Here is a 14607-nt window from a genome sequence, read left to right on the forward strand (position 1 = left end):
CACCGTCAAATGCCAGTGGTGGCACTTGCTGGTTTGTTTGTTTATGGTTTACATTGAAAGAAACTCAGCAGGATGAAACCCATGTCAGTTCTCTTGGGATGAAACAGTAAACCGACCTCACGATTCAGACATCTGCCTCCCATATTTGCATATTTACAGTGAACATGGTTTGGGGGCTTGACAGATGGATCTTTCCCTCCATTTTTTACTTCTTTGGAGAATTGACAAGTCCTTAGAGATATACCTGTTTGGGGGGTGGGAGGGGGCAATTGCATTTGTCTAGAACCTCCATCTTGATTGCTTTGTTCTTTTAGACAGTCAAGTTAGGAGGTGCTAGAATGATAATTGGAAGTGGGACAGGACGTGATGAGAAGAATTTTATTCTTTTGCTGCATCCTTAAATATTTAATGCTTCTTACCTTGGAGGATGTTGCAGTAGCCTCCAGTGGGAACTCTTAGTATTGGTTCTGATTTACTCAAATCAAAACTATGCTAAACCAAACCAAACAAAATGTAAAGGAACCAGGTCAGTATTTTTGTATATTTCTGCCTTCATACGCTATAAGTGATGTATGTTCTTTAGAAAAGCAACAAGAAAGTGATACGCATGAGGGATATAGGATGATTGTTTATGTTTTTCATTTTCCTGCAGGAAATAGATCATTCATTTTGTTCTAAGATGAGCTAGAAAGTGTATCATCCCAAGGTCTTTACAAATCAGAGATCAGATGTACCCGTGGACTCTCAATTTGCATTCGTAATGGGAAATTTTTTACAGCTTCTTAAATATGCCAGTATTCAGTATGATTAGGGGGAAATGTGGTGGTAAGAAAGAACAGCAAAAATCATACTCTTAGGCTGACACTGAGGCTTTTTTACATGCAAAAAAAAAAACAAAAAATCAAGCAAGTTTCTGCACTTTTGATCAGTTCAGTTCAGTTCAGTTCAGTCTCTCAGTCGTGTCCGACTCTTTGAGACCCCATGAATCGCAGCACGCCAGGCCTCCCTGTCCATCACCAACTCCTGGAGTTCACTCAAACTCACATCCATTGAGTCGGTGATGCCATCCAGCCATCTCATCCTCTGTCGTCTGTTGATAGAAAAATGCAATTTTTTTTTTCACAAAAAACTTAAAGCAATTGCCTATTTCTGCAGAAACTTGAGCCCCTATGGCTCTTTGGACCCATGGCAGGATTGTGGAGTGGTGTCTGCCCAGCAGTAAGTGAAGGCAGGCACAGAACAGTGAGTTGCAGAGGCTATAGGGAGACGAAGAGCTGGAGCCTGGAGGCAGACCTCTCCATAGAAGATGCGAGGAGACACAGCTGTAGAAGGAGGGAGGGCGGTAAAGTGACACGATAGCTGGGGCAGATTGGGTGGCCCCACAGGAGATCGAGTAAGGAGTGATGGACGTGTCCTGAAAAGTAGACGGGAGCCTAAATTTGGTCCTAATGGCAAAATCAGCAAGACAAACAGCAGCATCAAAACTGAGGATTTGAGAGTCTCACAGTGGCTTCCCATTGCCCACTAGAAAAAAATCCAAAGTCTTACCAGGCAGAAGTCCTTTAAAATCCTCTCTTACTGTCCCCTCCAGCCCCATCGTTCTCTCCACTTGCCTATTGCTTGCTATGCTCCAGCAAATTCATCTGCCTATGGTTCTTCCAACAACTCAAGCTTTTTTCCTCCTCAGGTCCTCTCCACATGCTGTTTCCTCTGCCTGGAATCCTGTTTTTCCCCATACTTCACCTCCACTGTCCTCAACGTGGCTGACTCCTACTTCCCCTTCACGTCTCAGCTGTCATGCAACCTTCTTCAGAGAGATCTTTCCTGACCTTCTAATTTATAGGACTGTAACCCTTGCCCAGTTACACTGTGTCACTATTGTCTCGAGTCCTCTACCTGTCACTTGTGTGAACCAGGTCCTACCATCCTCCCCAACATAAATGCTGCCTGCGAGCCAGAGAGGTCAAGTAAGTTGTCCCAACTATGCACTAGCAAAGGGTTTATCAGCCAGGATTCCCACAAGGGAGAGACAGTACACTTGGATTTGCCTGACTTAAGGAGCCCTTAAACCTGAAGAGGAAGGAAATAGACACAGCTGTGTGGAAAATGTCACCTACAAAAGACTGAGACATGTAACCAGCCCAAGGTGACCCTGCAGAGAGGGAGGCAGGACTAGGGAAAGAGGACCACACTCTCCTTTCTCCCTATTTTCCTGCTGGTGCTCCATGCTGGAAAGCAGGCAGGAAAGGCAGCCAGTGATGTGATCTACATCAGCCCCCTAGGGACACAGAACAGGCTAAGAAGGGTCCATGTGGAGGCAAGCAGCAAAGGAACAGGGATTTGAACTTCATGTGGTTTCATAACAGATACTCTTAACAATGGTGCATGTTTCTTTTTCTGATATGTGTGTGTATGTGTCTGTATGTGTTAGTCGCTCAGTTGTGTCTGACTCTTTGCAACACCATGGACAGTAACCCGTTAGGCTCTTCTGTCCATGGAGTTCTCCAGGCATGAATACTAGAGTGGGTAGCCATTTCCTTCTCCAGCGGATCTTCCCGACCCAGAGATTGAACCCACGTCTCACACATTGCAGGCAGATTCTTTATCATCTGAGCCACCAGGAAAGCCCCTCTCTCTGGTACAAAGTGCTTAACCCAGACTGATTCTAATGTAATGAGGACCTGAAAGGTCAGTGAGGAGTTGCTGTTCTTTCTGCATGCATTGAAAAGCAGAGTAAGGTGAATATTGCTAACCATCCTTCTCTGTAGGGGAGAGCTAAGGACCACTTATTAATTAAGTTGGCCTTTTGAGAGGTGAGGGCGAGGCGGCCTCTTTATTTTTTTCCCTCTTGTAGCTCATTATGTTTCCTAGAATGGGTTGAGTCTTGCAGCTGCTGGAGATGACTCTCCAGGTAATTTCAGACTTGCACTCGGTGGCCAGCCTGAGTTTAATTTTGCTGCCTCATTACATTCTGTCCCATCCCTGCAGAATAGGAGGGGCATTCATGTAGGAGAACTCATTCCATTCCCATAGCAGAGCTCCAGTGAGATAGAATGCCCAGCTCTCTCCTAGAAGGTCATTTTCTTCTTTTCTAATGGAGCTTCATTTGAAAAGACCCTGATTCTGGGAAAGATTGAAGGTGGGAGGAGAAGGGGACGACAGAGGATGAGATGGTTAGATGGTATCACCGACGCAATGGACATGAGTTTGAGTAAACTCTGGGAGTTGGTGATAGACAGGGAAGCCGTGCTGCAGTCCGTGGGGTCACAAAGAGTCGGACATGACTGAGCGACTGAACTGAATGGAGCTTCAGGAACATATGGGAAGACAGGCAGCATAAACATTTAGGTATATCTGTGCTCCAAGGCTGAGTCACACAGAGGATCAGCAACCTACATAAGTTTAGCCTACGAGGGCAGCTGTGATAGTTGTGGGAATGGTGACTGATTTCCATTATGTAGTTATTTATCAAGCGCTTACCATGGGCCGAACACTTGGGGCTATTATGATGAACAAAACAGTCGTGGTGTCATCATACTCTCAGAAGTTCACTTTTAACAATACAAATTGCCAGTTGAGATGGAAAAATGTGTCTTTGCCTCCCTTGGGAAATATGAGAGAGAGCAAAGAATAGAGTTTAAAAACATCATAGATGTGAGAGATATAAAAAACCATATGGCATAATAGCCTTTTAAATAACCATTACATAAAACCTGATGGTTAGATATATATTGGTGAGATGCATATATTCCATATGGCATATGTGCATTGTGCTTTTTATCACATAACTTGAATGTACATTTAGCTGTGTCCCATCTTAAAGAGAGGGATTTCTTGCTATACTCTCAGAATTCTCTCCAATTTTGCTGGGAGAGATGATGATAGCAACAGTAAGTCCCTCCATTAAGGATGCTCACTTTTTGTAGAATTTCACATTATTTTCACTGCTTAGCAGTGACTCTTGGAATTTACACATCTTTACAGTTTTCCAGACAATGAAAAGAAAGCTTCTCTAGAAGCACAAAACTTTGAAAATTCTCTGGGAATGACCGCAATTCTCAACGTGACTTTGTGACCAATGTGAGTATCACCTAGACAGTCTAATGGGGCTTCCCTAGTGGCTCAGATGGTAAAGAATCTGCCTGCAATGCGGGAGACCTGGGTTCAATCCCTGGGTTGGGAAGATCCCCTGGAGGCGGGCATGGCAACCCACTCCAGTATTCTTGCCTGGAGAATCCCCAGGGACAGAGGAGCCTGGAGGGCTACCATCCATGGGGTCTCAAAAAAGTTGGACACAACTGAGTAACTAAGCACAGACAATCTAATAAACAGCTATGGAGCACTCAGCATCTGTAAGGCAGGCAACCAGTTGGCGGGGAGGTGGGGGGGGACTGGGGCCTGTGGGTTAAGAGTGCAGGCTCTGAAATTAGATATGTCAAAACCTTAGGCAGACTGTTTAATCTCCAAAGTCTCCATTTCCTTCTCTTTAAGTGGAAATAATATGAATATCTCCTTCAAAATTTAGTTGTGAAGATCAATGACTTACCTAGCATGGTGCCCAGCACACATAAACACTCGGTAGGCATCAGTTAATTCTGCCAGTCTTCTCATCATCACGTTAGTTATATCTGATTCCCTCTTCTTAAATAAGTGGGACCCCAGGATACTTATATCCCCCAAGGGATTTCCTGCTCAAGGTTGCATTTGTCAGATGCCATCAACAGAGGTAAGTTTTATATCAGCAGTAGTTTCAAGGGGAAAAGCATAAAGGAACAATCCAAGAGGTCAGTCAATGGACAAAAAAATAAAAAAACCCATAAGATCAAATGTTTAGAGGAGAAGGTAGAAGCTGAGTCCAGAGAAGTGACCTAAGACACAGTGTCTTCGTGTATCATAAGATTTGATTCATAACTAACATCCTATGACATGGATGTGCAAGAAGCCAGTAAAAGCAAGTATGATGTGCCCTGGGAAATACTGGTCAAGAATCTTAAATGCTACCTCATTGATGGGACACAGGCACTGCTCGCTGGGGTTCTGGGGAACCTGGGCTTACTGGGACTGGTATGGGAGAGCTAAAGAAAGAACACAACTGTCTGAGAGCAAGCATGTTTAGAATCACATCTTAGAGACCAAATTTGCTTTCTTGGAAATAGGATCTAAAAGAGAAAGGTGAATGGAACAAGAGATGGCGTGAAATTGAGGAGTGAAGCACAGAAGATCTAGGACTTGTCCTATGAATTGCAAACTGGCACTCTGTCTGGATTCTGGCTCCATGTGGTTTGAGATAAAGTTGTGACTTCAACTGGAGCGGCAGATATTAGTAAGCCATGAGAGAGGCTCTAGGGCGGGAAGAGGAGAGAGTATGAAGCCTGTTCAAGGCATGCCAAGGGGTTTCAGTCCCTTTGACCCTTTCAGAATGAAAGAGAGAAGGACACAAAGATGAGGTGCTGATTTGGATGACATCCCGTGAGAGTTCGTTTCCAGAGACTCCTGAAGGCTTGGGCTTGGGGCTCAGGTACTAAGTCACCACCCTCCCACACTAGAATTGGGCCCTGGGAGTGGGCCAGCTGTACCTGGGCCTGCAGCGCTGGAAGCCTCCTGAGAGTCCTTTTTCTCTTTTTCATCTGTCTTCCTAGTCTTACCATATGCTTGGCATGCAACACTCAGTATGTGTCTAATAGGTGAAAGGCTGATACCTCTTCATGAAGGATGGCCTTAGGTAGGGCCTTCTGGGTGCTGCTTGCCCTAATGTTATAGCATCATTGGTGGGCTGCTTTGGCCATCTGGAAGCCCACCTGGTCTCCTGGGAGATGCTTGGAGTAAAACCACTTCACACAGCACTGCCAACCCTGGCCATCAAGTGTGGCCAGTGGAGGGCAGCAGAGGGCAACAGGCAGGTCCAGCTACTCAAGGGAACTTCCCTCTGGAGATCACTGAACCACCAGAAGATGTCTCTGGACAGAGGAACTGAGAATGCAGGGCTGACAGGGAAGTGTTCTTGAGCAACAAGAGGAAGAGTCAGTAGCACCTTGGGAGCAAGTTTGGGCTGTAGAGAAATTGAGGAGCTGCCCCCTTGAGAACTGTGAGCTAGGTTGGGGACTACAGAGGGAAACTAAAAACGTTAGCTGAGCACATGGAGAAGGGCACAGCTGGCACTGCCTCACAGTGCCTTTATGTCATGCAGACCACCAAGGTCATGGCTGAGTTGATGAGACCCACTTTCCGGAGGACCTCAAGGGGAACCTTACATGGCCTCTAGGCCCTTTTGTTGTTTCTTGTTGTTCAGTCACTAAGTCGGGTCCTACTCTTTATGACCCCACGGACTGCAGTGCACCACTTCCCTGTCCCTCACTGTCTCCCGGAGTTTGCTCAAATTCTTGTCTGTTGAGTCAGTGATGCCATCCAACCATCTCATCCTCTGTCACCCCCTTCTCCACCTGCCCTCAATCTTTCCCAGCACTGGGGGCTTTTCCAATGAGTTGGCTCTTCCCATCAGATGGCCAACTCTTTGCGACCCCATGGGCTGTAATCCACCAGGCTCCTCTGTCCATGGAATTCTCCAGGTAAGAATGCTGGAGTGGGTAGCCATTCCCTTCTCCAGGGGGATCTTTCTGATCCAAAGATTGAACCTGGGTCTCCTGCATTGCAGACAGATTCTTTACCATCTGAGCCACCAGGGAAGCGCCATGGGCTCTTTACTTGCCTGGAGAATGCAGTGGCTCTGGAAAATCCCCTCCCCATATTCTTTTCCACAGTCCTCCCACCTCAACCACCCATTTCTGCCTCATATGTTTATTCTTTGGCAGGCTGAGGAGGCTAGTCCTACACTAAAGGAAAAATCCAGGTTTTCCTTGGCATCTCAGCAGCCGCTCTAGGGGCATCTACCTCATCTACCTAGCAGTTTAATGCTGTATAACTAGTGGCATTTAGGAGATGTTTCTCCCTTTACTGAGTTTCTGCTTACTGGCTAGGAGAGAGCTCTGGGATTTTTCTGGTGACTCACACGTCTTCACACCTCAAGTTGTTTTCCTGTCTCTCCTTACTATAGCTTCCCAGGAGAAAAGCCATCTTTACACACACAAGGATAAAAATAATTATCCAAAAGTCTGAAAGAGAAGGAGTGAGATATACTCACTCTCTCAAGATTCCTCTTTCCTTTTTTTTTTTTTTTTTTTGTCTTTTAACCCTATTTGCCAGACAGCCAATGGGATCAATTGTTGTGAATTCCTTTTCTTGCCTTTGATGGTTAGAATTACTGACTGTAGGCATTGTGACTTATTTAAAAGAGAGAGAATGTCTGAATGTTCTATTTACCAAGTGTATTGGCCAGTGTATCTTATCAATGCCTTTGTGTTTTAATCATTTAATATTATTCCTCTTAGAAGCACCATAAATGTCCTTATTGGCTAGAACTTCATTGCCTGGTGAGGTATCTTCCTCATTTCCTTCTTTACATACTCAGCAACTCAATAGGTGCTACTGAATGAATGGGTGGGTGAGTGCCTATTTTATGATAAGTACCATCCCCTGGCATGTTGCAGTCCATGCAGTCACTAAGAGTCGGACTTGACTTGGTGACTGAACAACAGCAACAGTCATCCTCTTAGTTTATCCCAGGACCATTCATTTTTAAAAAACTAAACATAGGAAATAGTTGTGGTCGTATTCTTCCCTCTTTAAATAGATATAAGTGTGGGGTCGTCACCAAAGGAAAAGGTTTGAGGCTCTGTGAGCTCAGCCACCCATCTCATTTGGCTTTGGAAGCTCTGTACCTTGGGAAAGAGTATGACCCTATGAGATCCTTCTCACTCTATTACTCCCAGAATTTAATGGTTCTTCCCTCTCATTGCCACAGTTACATCCTTGGCATTGGACATAATGGAGTTATTCTTGGTGACTTAGATGACAGAATCAGAATCCATCAGTAGATGGTCATTACAGAGAAACAAATATGGACTCAATTTAAATAAGCATTTGCGAACAGTTGAACCTCCCAAAGACAGATAAAGCTGATTCACAAGGGGATGGATGCCAATCACTGGGGTTTTAAGCAGAGGGTGGAAGGCCAGTTGTCGACACCAGTTCTCTCTGATGCTCAGATTGTAATGTCTTTTGTAGCCTTCAGGACACATAAGGATCATGGCCTTCTGGAATGGGCTTCTTATAAGTTCCTATTGATGCCTGCATCTTTAGCCAGTAGGATAGTGCAGTGCATCTTACAGATAGGATCTAGCTTCTTTTTGGCAGACAAAAACCAAATTCGCATTCATTGAGTTACTATATACTATGTCGAGTACTTTTCTTTTAATCTGCACAACAGCACTGCTAGGCAAGATTTATTCTTTTCATTCCATAGGTAAGGAAACTGAGACGCAGAGAGTCTAAGTCACTTGTCCCAGTCCACGTCATAGCAGAGCCCAATTCTGGAGCCAGATCTGTCTAAAAGTGTCTTTTCAAGGCACCAGGCCTCCTTTAATAAAGAATTGAAAGCTACGCCTGCCAAAGCTCTGTCTTTCTGAGTATACCATGCATTTTAGTCACAAGTAACAACATTTAAAACAGTAATTTATGATCAAGGAGCAGTTTGTAATCTTTGTAAACGGCTGCAGGGTAAACAGCTCAGCTTCATTCTGCATGCACCTCAGAACGCGTGCACAGTCAGTCAGTTTTCCCATTTCCTGTCAGCAAGCACAGTGCATGTGGTGCTCAGGCAAGGAGAAAAATGATTGACTGCCTTCGAAGGAAAGGAATTGCAAGATTTTATAGCTGGTTTTGCCATGAGAATTGTGAGTGTGGGCAGGTGAAAACAATGAATTATTCCAGAAGTTAGCAGCTTTTCCCCTTGTTATAATAGCTGAGTCCATCTCTTCTTTTTTAGGTATAAAACATGCACTTGGCAAGCTACGTGAGGGCTGATCACACGTGTGACCGTGACAGTATGGTTAAGCGAGTCCACTAATCCATGGTTTGCAGAACTAAGAGACCAGAGTCACCCCCAGGAACACAGCTAGAGTGTTTGCCGGTGCTGTGAAAGCCTGGAGCCATCCAAGCAATCAGCCTTTTGGTATTTATTTCCTTCATGTAAAAACAGACAGTGAACTTGCTTTGTATTCATTTGTTTTCCAGGTTAGCTCTTGGCAGTTTTCTTTGAATGTGCAGAGAGGGATTTTTCAGAGGTAACATTGAACCATAACAGGGAATCTTATCTGGCATTCTTCCCTGATCTGTCACCGAACGCTAATCTCACCACAGGAACACTGTCATACATCATAAAGATACATACCCTTTCCAGACACTTTAAGACTTGTTCATCTTCCCATTGTTGTGCAGACACTGCCATTGTGGACAACCGTTGGTTTTCATAATAATACTAGCAGACTTTTAATTACACTTGCTATGTGCCCAGCACTGTTCTAGGAACTTTTTATCTTACAACAACTTTGTGATGATTCTCATTTTACAGATGTAGAAACTGCAGTCATCTTTTTTTTTCCTTAGTGGATTAGGGGAAAAAAAAAAAAGTTGAAGTAAAAATCCCTTCCAGCTTTAAAGCAGATATTCACCTTAAAACACAACAGAACAAAATCAGTTCTAGGAGTCATTTGTATTCTAGGAGTATGTATTCTAGGAGTCATTTGTAAAGTTATATTTTTACTCTTCACCTTAGTTTCAACCTTATTTAATAATTTCTATAGTTATAAGATGCAATAGATCTACTTTATTAAGTACATTTTTGATAGTATCCCTATGGGGGAAAAAAAAACAACAGGCTTTTTGAAAACAGAAGACCCAGGTGAATTCTAGATTGGAGTTGTTGCCTTTTGTATACTACTTCCATCTCCATAAGCCCCTAAACCGTATTCCTTCAAAGACTGCAGGCTTTCAGGTTCTCTCTGTAGAAGTCAGGTCAGTGTTCTGTTTTCAGAATTGCAGAGTGACATTTACTATAAATGACTTTATCTTAAGTGCAATGTTTAACGGCCTCTTAATACCATTCTTGGAGAAGGCAATGGCACCCCACTCCAGTACTCTTGCCTGGAAAATCCCATGGGCGGAGGAGCCTGGTAGGCTGCAGTCCATGGGGTTGCTAAGAGTCGGACACGACTGAGCGACTTCACTTTCACTTTTCACTTTCATGCATTGGAGAAGGAAAGGGCAACCCACTCCAGTGTTCTTGCCTGGAGAATCCCAGGGACGGGGGAGCCTGATGGGCTGCCATCTACGGGGTCGCACAGAGTAAGACACGACGGAAGCGACTTAGCAGCAGCAGCAGCAACAACGTATTGTGAGGGCCTGGGAATGAGAAAACAGGGCAGGGAGATTATAAAGGCAATGAGGAAACTTTTGGGGGTGATGATATATTCATTATCTAGATTTTGGTGATGGCTTAGTAGACACACATATGTCAAAAGTCATCAAATTTACATTCTAGATATGCCTGGCTTATTGTCAGTTATGCCTCAGGAAGCTAAAAGAAAAGTACTGAAATTACTGAAAGTATTCTACATATGTCATTTTCCCTTCAGTATCTCACTGCCTCTGTGTTTTTATGGCAGGAAGCTTCCTCTTTGATACCAGCATGCAAGAAGATGTGAAGCAGATCGGGGCATTTAGATCAGACAGAGCTTGTATGATCAAAACTGTGCTTCTTTTAGCTGTATAACCCTGGGCAAGCTTCTCAGTGTTCTTAGAGCTCAGCTGCTTCGTCTTCTAGAAAATAGAACTAATCATATACCAACCTCAGAGGAACATTATAAAAATTAAGTTAGATTAAAGGCCTGACACCTCATAAATGGTGAAAGTGAAAGGGTGAGTTGTTCTGTTGTGTCCGACTCTTTGTGACCCCATAGATTATAGCCCTCCAGGTTCCTCTGTCAATGGGATTCTCCAGGCAAGAATACTGGAGTGGGTTGCCATGCCCTTCTCCAGGGGATGTTTCTGACCCGGGGATTGAACCCAGGTCTCCACCATTGCAGGCAGATTTTGTACTGTCTGAGCTACCAGGGTCATTAATGGTAGCTACTACTTATTATATATTGTTAAGAACCTTTTAAAAATAAGACTGGCACACATTTATTGAGACCTTTCTCAGCTTGATTTAATTTTTGCTGATTCCTAACCAATTATTAAGAATAAAGCAATTAACAGAGAGCAGACTATGCTTGAATATATAAATAATACACAATCACTTCTGGGCACCTATCCACTTAATTCCCCATCATTTGTGCTAAGCTGAATTAGCATCATATGTGTAAGTGTGTTCCAAATGGAGAACAGGATAATACAGAAAATGTGAATTGGGGCAGAGTGGGAATTGATAAACTGAAAGGCATGGAGAGGTACTTGAAAGTGTGTGGGTTTTGCTTTACACAGCCTGACTATAAATGTGAGCTCAGCCACTTACTATTTATATGTGAAGCTGTGGATAGGTTTATTAAACTTCTGTGATCCTCAGTTTATTCATTTGCAAAATGTAGTTAAATAGTTCACACATCACAAATCTGTTGTGCCAATGAATATTTATACAAATATCAGAAATAATTTCAAGAGTAAATATATATGTGTAATGGTCCCTATTCTCCATCTCATTCTGGAATAAGGCCAACTGTTTGTGTACTAATGATAAACACATGATTTAACCTGGCCTTAATGGTATTTTTAAAACAATACGTATTAAAATTCCTTTGTAAACGTATTCTTGGATAATTGTGTGTGTGTGTGTGTGCAAATGTGATTACCAGATCTCTTGAATCTGCCACTAATTCTTCTTTTAAGGAGAGAAGTTTATCACATTAAAACCTTCTCAGTGCAGGAAAACAACTCAAGCAGCAATTTTGGTTCAGAGCAGTGAGGAGAGGCACCCAGGCCAAGCCTCTAATTCCCAAGGCTCGCCCACGTTCTATGGCCCAGGTGTATCTGCGTGGCACCATCAGGTTTAAAGGAACAGCCCCAGAAGCTCAGCTGGGGAGGTGGAGGCAGAAAGCAGGTCGGAGGAGCTGGGGTATGGGCTCTTCTCCCGGTGGGAACCCCATGGCCTACTCTGGAGTGGCCTTCCTCAGACACCAGTGTCTGCTCCTGGGTGTGAAAGGTTCGCCACCACTTACCTTCTATTTCTCACCTTGCTTTCCACGGGGTCTTGAAAATTTGAGAAAGGTACATATTTTAATCTAATTTTGCAAATGGGGAACCAAGTCCAAGAGAAACAAGTAGTGAGGAGCTTTGAAAGAAATTTTTAGCCAAAGAGATTAAAACTCTAGACTCTATACTCAGATTACCTGGGCTCTAGTTTTATCTCTGAAACTTACTAGCTGTGTGACCTGGGACAAGTTACTTAAGCTCATTTTGTCTTGGTTTACCCATGTGTAAAATGGAGAGAGTACCTACCTCATAAGGTTGTTGACAGAAGGAGTTAAAGCAAAGTGCTCAAAATAATACCTGGCTTATGGAAAGTGCTGCATCGATGTTGGTTATTGTTTTTGAGCCATTGCTTAGTCAGTTTCATTAGAAAAGATTTGGTATATTGGAATTATTCTGACTTTCCATAACCCTATTCCTTTTAGACCGGTTTATCAGAACAGACTAGGGCTTAATTAAGATTGTTTGTCTTAAGCCGTAATCTCAAATCTCTAGGGTTTCCTCTGGTGGCTCAGTGGTAAAGAATCCACCTGTCAGTGCAGAAGGTGCAGATTTGATTCCTGGGTGGGGAACATCCCCTGGAGAAGAAAATGGCTATCTACTCCAGTATTTTTGCCTGGGAAATCCCACCGACAGAGGAGACTGGTGGGCTGTAGTCCATGGGGTCACTAACAGTCTGACACAAATTAGCGATTAAACAATAGCAACATCATCTTCAGACCCTGAAGCATTTTAAAGAGAGTTTTGAAAATTAGATAGTTCGGAAACTGAGGGGGCTGTATACCAAAAACTCCTGAAAGTCTTAAGAGATTAAGATCAATCAGTACCACAGAATCCCTAGCAGTGAGCCAGGCACAGGCCCTAAAGAATGGAAAATGCAATGGGAAATTCTACTCCTTAGGTGGCTTTTTTTTTTTTTTTTTCACTTTCTCTGCCAGCCTCTGGAACTTTTTCATGTCTTGAATGATTAACCAAGGATTATGGTGTGCGTTATTTCATGTGTAAGTCTGACCACCAGATAGATTCAATCATGCTATAAAACCATGTAACTGAACTAGTGTTTTGCTGTGAGATAAATCCATAGTATCAGAAAAGCTTCAATTAGGAAACTGTGTTACAGAAAGATAAACCTTGAGTAACAGTTTTAGGAAGGGCAAAAGTGTTTATTTTTATGTATATGGATTTTCTCCACCAATACCTTTTATTTCTCATGGTACCTGTTTCCTTATATAATACATGGTATTGAAACCTATCTTTATACTTTAAGAAGTATAGTGTTTGCAGCTGGTTAGAACAGATTTAACTGTTTTCCCCTGATTTTATGTCCATTATAAAAGAATATTTGTATTGTTATATGAGCACTATAACAGATATGAGAAAACAGGATAGTTTATAGGTTGAATTTGGCCTCTAGTATCAAAAGGGACTAAATTTGAATTCTAACTTCACCATCTAAAAACTTTTGATTTTGGATTAATTATTGAATTTAAGCTTAAATTATTTTATCAGTTTTTAAAAAGAATAATATATGTATCTACTATGGGGCTTCCCTGGTGGCTCAGAGGTTAAAGCATCTGCCTGCAATGTGGGAGACCTGGGTTCGATCCCTGGGTCAGGAAGATCCCCTGGAGAAGGCAATGGCAACCCACTCCAGTATTCTTGCCTGGAGAATCCCATGGACGGAGGAGCCTGGTGGGCTACAGTCCATGGGATCGCAAAGAGTTGGACACGACTGAGTGACTTCACTTTACTTTTTTACTTTTTTTTTTTTTTTTTTTTACAGCATATTGGAAATTACTCCATTAAGTAAACGTATCAATGACCTTCTGTATATTAGACAAGTATTTGCTTTTTGTGAAAGGCAATGTGTACAAGAAAATTGAGAAAGCAACATGTGAGCATCATTTCTCTGGATAGAAAGATGTAAATAATGAAAGTTTTTACAGTAAAGGTAAGCAGTTGCAACAGAGAGTATCTACTTATTTTCCTGTAATTGATCCGTCTTTTTTTTTTTCTTTTTTTTTAATTTATTTTATTTTTAAACTTTACATAACTTTACTTTTTTTATACATGATATTTACCTGATTAGCTTTAGGCAGTCATGTGAATGCTTATATTCATGCCTGGCATCGAGTGAGCAGCAAATAGTTAAGTCACTATTATTCAATGTTTTCAGCTTAAATAATAAGAAAGTTTCATACTTGAAACTATTTTATGCCTGCTAATCTTGAGTTTATCCCTTTAGTGAAGTGAAGGAAACTACAGCCAAATAAACTCACACTGAAGCTGAATAGTAGAATTGTTGTATGGAGGTTACAAACTGGATTCAGAATTTAGACAAGCTGATTTCAAGTCTCAGCTCTACCTTACTGCTCTGTGCGTGTGGGCTGTCATATCTGACTCTTTGCAACCCTATGGACTGTAGCCCGCCAGGCTCCTCTGTCCATGGAATTCTCCAGGCAAGAATAT

At 42.6% G+C, this 14607-nt stretch overlaps 1 protein-coding gene across 10 annotated transcripts in view; it reads left to right on the forward strand.

The window, feature by feature from the left end:
- The window catches only part of PLPPR1 (phospholipid phosphatase related 1), a 600006-nt gene that overhangs the window by 386679 nt on the left and 198720 nt on the right, over positions 1–14607 (forward strand). Inside the window, exons 1-2 of one of the 10 annotated variants that reach the window (XM_045165145.1) lie at positions 11873–12156; positions 13922–14089. The exons of 3 other annotated variants lie outside the window; for them this stretch is intronic. The gene's annotated coding sequence lies outside the window, so the exon portion shown is untranslated. Of the gene's footprint in view, positions 1–11872; positions 12157–13921; positions 14090–14607 lie in introns of those variants that run through there. 6 more of the 10 variants (XM_045165146.1, XR_006640884.1, XM_044940345.2 and 3 more) reach the window with 6 other exon arrangements.

This window comes from Bubalus bubalis, chromosome 3 (genome assembly GCF_019923935.1).
Source record: "Bubalus bubalis isolate 160015118507 breed Murrah chromosome 3, NDDB_SH_1, whole genome shotgun sequence".
NCBI classification, from domain to species: domain Eukaryota; kingdom Metazoa; phylum Chordata; class Mammalia; order Artiodactyla; family Bovidae; genus Bubalus; species Bubalus bubalis.